The sequence below is a fragment of the Capricornis sumatraensis genome, chromosome 12 (genome assembly GCF_032405125.1).
Source record: "Capricornis sumatraensis isolate serow.1 chromosome 12, serow.2, whole genome shotgun sequence".
NCBI classification, from domain to species: Eukaryota; Metazoa; Chordata; class Mammalia; order Artiodactyla; family Bovidae; genus Capricornis; species Capricornis sumatraensis.
The window spans coordinates 94,692,430-94,698,542 of NC_091080.1; positions in this window are offsets into that span (position 1 = coordinate 94,692,430).

Here is a 6,113-nt window from a genome sequence, read left to right on the forward strand (position 1 = left end):
AGCTGAGGCTGGGCACAGAGGCGAGTGGGCTCTCCTTCCAGACACCGGCGGACACGCAAAGTTCTTGTCACGTGTTAATCTGCTTTATATTCAGACTGTCATCTAGCCTTTTGTCTTCCCTGGATGTTTTAAAGTAAAAATACAGCAATTTTTAATGCTATTAACAACAACAACAAAACCACAAAACTTTGTCTTATCCCTGTGATCAGCAATTTCCTTATTAAGCGATCTGCACAAACCTAGCTCTTTCTTGAAGAACTTTTCCTCAGAACTCCCTCCATGCGACCCCCCCTCCTTGGCTGGGGTCCCCCTCCCGGAACCCCAGCCTGCCTCCCCCTTGTCTTCCTGGTTTGTTCTACTGAGGTGGCCCTTAGGGCTTTCTCCGCTGGACGGCACAAGAGGACGGCTCCTCTGGCTGCTGGCCTGCTGCACTTGTGCCTGAGAGCGGGCTGCGCGTGAAGCTCCCGCTGAAGCCCTGACCCTCAGCACTCGAAGGCCTGGCTCCCCGGCCTGCTGGCCTCCAGCTCTGAGGTTGGCTGCGTTGTGTAACCTGGGCTTTTTCCCACAGAACTTTTGAAATCCTGTCCCAAGTTTCTCTGTTTCACAAGACTGCAGTGGGGCTTGTTTTCCTTTGTGCCGATGGGACTCAGTGAAGACTCCTGACTCACGTCCCGCAGGGCACCTTCCCCTCTGCCATCCTGCTCTCACTTTCTGTAAGAGGAATCTGTGCAGCACACAGGTCAGGAGATCCTGAATGGAAAACCCCAGGCCCGCCCGCCCGCCCGCCGCCTCCGCTCCGTGAGCTTCCCGCTCGCTCTGGTCAGCCTTCCCCACGCGGCCTCTGGGTCAGGGCGTCACTTCCGGCTCTCTGGCTGCTGTTGTTGAGTTTCTAAGTCCTGTCTCTCTGCAAACCCCCTGACTGCCGCACACCAGGCTCCTCTGTCCTCCCGTCTCCCACAGCTCGCTCAAACTCATGTCCAGCGAGTCGGTGATGCCGTCCAACCATCTCATCTTCTGCCACCCGCTTTTCTTCCTGCCTTCAATCTTTCCCAGCCTCAGGGGCTTTTCCAGTGACTCAGCTCTGTCCTGGTGCTCACAGTTTTAATAGAGACTGGTGCTTTGTTTTCTTTCTTTCTCTTTTTTTATGTCTATGATACTTTCTTGAAGTTTTGAGGGCACTAATTCATGCGTCTGGAGTCCTCTCCTCTCACCGAGTACAGGGCAGGTTGTAACTTTTTCTGTGAAGAGAGAGACGATAAACAGCTCCTGCTTCATGAGCTGCCTGGAGTCAGTTACTTGCTGTCTGTTATTTTTCAAAACCTTTACATGAAAGCCGTCCTTCGTTCTCCCACAGCCGCCGTGTGCTGAGGCTTCAGCAGCCCGCTCTGGAATTGGGTGGGTGGCCTGCTGGCTCCCAGCACAGGTGCCCCCACACCTCCTGGTTGCTGCAGTGCCTGTGACTGGGGCGTGTTTGTGTGTCTGCGTGTATGCGAGTGTGCGTGTCTGGGTGTGTGTGTGTGTACTCGTGGGCATGTGCATGTGTTTGCATGAGTCTGGGGGTGTGTGTGTGTGTGCTCGGTGTGTACGTGTGTTTGCATGAGTCTGGGTGTGTGTGTGTACTTGTGGGCGTGTCCGTGTGTTTCCATGAGTCTGGGGGGGTGTGTGTGCTCGGCATGTACGTGTGTTTGCTTGAGTCTGGGGGGCTGTGTGTGTGTGCTCGGCGTGTCCATGTGTTTGCATGAGTCTGTGTGTGTGTGTGTGCTCAGCATGTACATGTGTTTTCATGAGTCTGGGTGTGTGTGTGTGTGCTCGTGGGTGTGTACGTGTGTTTCCATGAATCTGGGGGGGGGTGTGTGCTCGGCGTGTACGTGTTTCCATGAGTCTGGGTGTGTGTGTGTGTGTACTCGTGGGTGTGTACGTGTGTTTCCATGAGTCTGGGTGTGTGTGTGTGTGTGCTCGTGGGTGTGTACGTGTGTTTGCTTGAGTCTGGGAGTGTGTGTGTGTGTGTTCGTGGGTGTGTAGATGTGTTTGCTTGAGTCTGGGAGTGTGTGTGTGTGTGTGCTCATGGGTGTGTACGTGTGTTTCCATGAGTCTGGGTGTGTGTGTGTGTGTGCTCAGCGTGTACGTGTGTTTGCATGAGTCTGGGGGGGTGTGTGTTTGCATGAGTCTGGGGGCGGGGTGTGTGCTCATGGGCGTGTCCCTGTGTTTGCTTGAGTCTGGGTGTGTGTGTGTGTACTCGTGGGCGTGTCTGTTTGCACGAGTCTGGGAGTGTGTGTGTGCTCGGCGTGTACGTGTGTTTCCATGAATCTGGGGGGGGTGTGTGTGCTCGGCGTGTACGTGTTTTCATGAGTCTGGGTGTGTGTGTGTGTGTACTCATGGGCGTGTCTGTGTGTTTGCACGAGTCTGGGTGTGTGTGTGTGCTCGGCGTGTACGTGTGTTTGCATGAGTCTGGGGGGGTGTGTGTTTGCATGAGTCTGGGGGCGGGGTGTGTGCTCGTGGGCGTGTCCCTGTGTTTGCTTGAGTCTGGGTGTGTGTGTGTGTGTACTCTTGGGCGTGTCTGTTTGCACGAGTCTGGGAGTGTGTGTGTGTGCTCGGCGTGTACGTATGTTTCCATGAATCTGGGGGTGTGTGTGTATGCTCGGCGTGCACGTGTGTTTGCATGAGTCTGGGGGTGTGTGTGTGCTCGGCATGTACGTGTGTTTGCTTGAGTCTGGGGGTGTGTGTGCTAGGCATGTCCATGTGTTTGCATGAGTCTGGGTGTGTGTGTGTGTGTGTGTGCTTAGCGTGTACGTGTGTTTCCATGAGTCTGGGTGTGTGTGTGTGTGTGCTCGGCATGTACATGTGTTTGCATGAGTCTGGGTGTGTGTGTGTGTGTGTGTGCTCAGCGTGTACGTGTGTTTCCATGAGTCTGGGTGTGTGTGTGTGTGTGTGTGCTCGGCATGTACATGTGTTTGCATGAGTCTGGGTGTGTGTGTGTGTACTCATGGGCATGCACATGTGTGTCTGGGGGTGTGTGTGTGTGCTCGTGGGCGTGTACGTGTGTTTCCATGAGTGTGTGTGTGTGTGTGTGTGTGTGTGTGTGCTCGTGGGCGTGTCCGTGTGTTTGCATGAGTGCTATCTGCCTGTATGTGCTCCTGCAGAGACGGGACCAGCGTATAAAGCTGGGTACAGACACAGGCACACGGGAAGCTGCGCGATAAAACGCTGAGGAGGTTTTTAAAGGCCCCTGTTGAGGAATCAACGCTCTGCAAATGGCGACCGAGCTGCACAGGCCACCAGCCTCCCACACGGAGGCCCCAGGTTGGCAGAGAGCAGGGGTCATGGGCTGGGGCTGCCGGCTCAGGTGGCCCAGGGGTCAAGCCTGGCTCTGCTGCATCTGGTGCCCTTAAGAAAATCGCTCCTATGCTCTAAACCTTAGTCTTCTTCTCTTCTAAGAGAGAATAACGCTTGCTTCTCGTGGGGTTCCAGCCAATACACCGGTGCTTATAGCCAGCGCGCGTGACAGACGCTGGCCATTCCCGGGTGAGAGGAACAGATTTGGTGTAAATCTTAAACCTGCCCAAAGTGGGCCAGGAAAGTGGTAGAACAGGAATAATGGACAAATAGAATTATCTAAACACGCCAGTTAGAAGACAGAGGCTTTCAGACCGGATAGAAATTAAGACCCAGACAGGTGTATGTCCCCTACAAGAAAGTCATTTAACACATAAAGACACATGGGTTCAAAGCAAAAGGCGCAAAAAGCTTTACCGTGGGAGCTAATCGCATGGAATCACACAGAAAGCAAGAGCATACGCACGCAGGCAGATATGCAAGCACACACATGAGCGCCCACAAGCACACACACACCCACAAAGCTGTGTGGCTGACTGAGTATCCAGCAGGCTTCGGTGAGGGGCAAATTGTTAGGCAGTCTTAGTGCAGAAGTTAGAGCCTCAGTTCTTCCAGTTTCAATTCCAGTTCTCACACATAAACGTTTTTGGCTCCACTGGCCTAAAGCTGCATTTGTTTCAGCTTCTACACATTCAGAGGAATGGCTCCCTGGTCTGGAGGGTCATAAAACCTTCAGACCCAGGACAAGACAATCATTAACTGCTGTCCAGTTTATGAAGGAGAAAAGCTCCTGGTGGATCGTCAGCTCTTAAACATGCATCTGACTCCTAAATAATGGAGTGTGGTCCTGAGCAAGGGTCAAGGGTCAACGGTCAAGGGCTGGTGTCAAACGTCTGGAGAAACTGAGGAACTGGGACCCAGAAGAGCCACACGCACGCCGGACGCCACGCTCACACTCGCTGGCGGACGTCACATTCACACTCGCTGGCGGCACGCCGGACGCCACGCTCACACTCGCCGGCCAGAAATGACAGGCATCTGGCCCCGGGCCAGCCAAAGACGCACAGCCCGATGCTAATGAAGACAGAGAACCTGCTGCTGTTCCCGCCTCTGGGGGCTCTTCATCCCCTCTCAGAGTCTGTGCTGAGGGCTTCGTATCTCTGTCCTTTAAAATAAACTTGGCCTGCCTGAGGGTTTGTGCGTTTGCGAAGTCCATTCTTTGGCTCTGTGAACAGAGCTCGGTTCCCCGTCTCATCAGGACACGGAGTGTCTGCAGAGACGAAGAAGGCGTTTCATAAAGCCAGGCGCTCGTCAGAGCGTGCCTAAGCGCGTCGACCTCCAGCGACAGAGCTCCCAGCTCAGGCAAGAGCGAGGGAAGCAGCAGGCAGCCCCACAGTCAAGGTTTCGACAACCCCTTCAGTGGCTGAAAAGGAGGCAGACGGGAAGGACGCGAAGCGGCGTCGACCGACCCGACCTCGGGGCCCGCAGGGCGTTACGCCGCCCAGCGCTCCAGGCGGCGTGGGGACTCCCGCCCAGGACGCGCGCGGTGCGGCGCAGAGCACGTCTCCCTGCAGCGAGGGGGCCGGGATTATCCAGGGCGAGTCCTGGGTGACAAGGGCGTTAAGGCAGAGATCCCACAGAAAGGCAAGTGGCGACTAACTGAGCGTTTGGGACGTAAGCAGTGCGCCTCTAAATAACTAACCCCAAATTCTAACACAGTCGCTGACACAAACAGCACACTTTACATAACCTATGAGCCAAGGAGAAATCACAAGGAAAATCAGCATATTTTGAATTGAGTGAATAAGAAAACAACAGACCGAAAATCTGTAAGATACAGCTGAAGAAGTGCCTGGCGGATGGAAATGGCAGCCCACTCCAGTGTTCCTGCCTGGAGAGTCCCAGGGACGGGGGAGCCTGGTGGGCTGCCGTCTATGGGGTCGCACAGAGTCGGACACGACTGAAGCGACTTAGCTGCAGCAGCAGCAGCAGCAGCAGCAGGGGATACTCATAGCTTCAGGTGCTTACATTTTAAAAGGCGAAAGTTTTAAATACAATGACCTAAGCCTTAAAAAGCTAGAAAAAGGAGAGCAACTTAAATCCAAAGTAAACAGAAGAAATAAATAATAAAGGTAAAAGAAGAAATAGAAAACACGGGAAAAGGACAAACAGAGAAATCGATGGAACCAAAACCTGGTTCTTTGAGAAGAGCAACAAAACGGATAAACCTTTAGCTAGACTAATTACAAAGAGAAAAAATCAGGAATGAAGGGACAAGAAAGCAGATCCTACAGGGAACATTATGAGTCAGTTTATGCCAATAATTGTGCAACTCAGATCACATGGTCAAGTTCCACGACATCTGCAAATTATGAAAATGGACACAAGAAGAAAGAGAAAATAAAAATAGATCCATATCCATGAAAGATATTGAATTTGTAATTTTAAACCTTTCCACCAAGAAAATTCCAGAGACTATACTGGTGAATTCCATTTAACAACTGTCAAGAAAGAAAGAATCTTACACAGCCTTTCAGAAACTAGGGGCTAGTTCACAGCTAACGAGCCCAGTGTCGCCCTGATCGAAAAATCAGATGAAAATATCACAAGGAAATACAGACCAGTATCCTTCAGCCAAATATTAGTAGTTTGAATACAGCGATATATAAAATCACTAATATACCAAAACACGTGAAGTTTTCCCCAAGAATGCAAGATTGGTTTAAGATTTGAAAATCTAAAAAAGAAAGAAGCAAAACATAAAATCCTCTCAATAGATT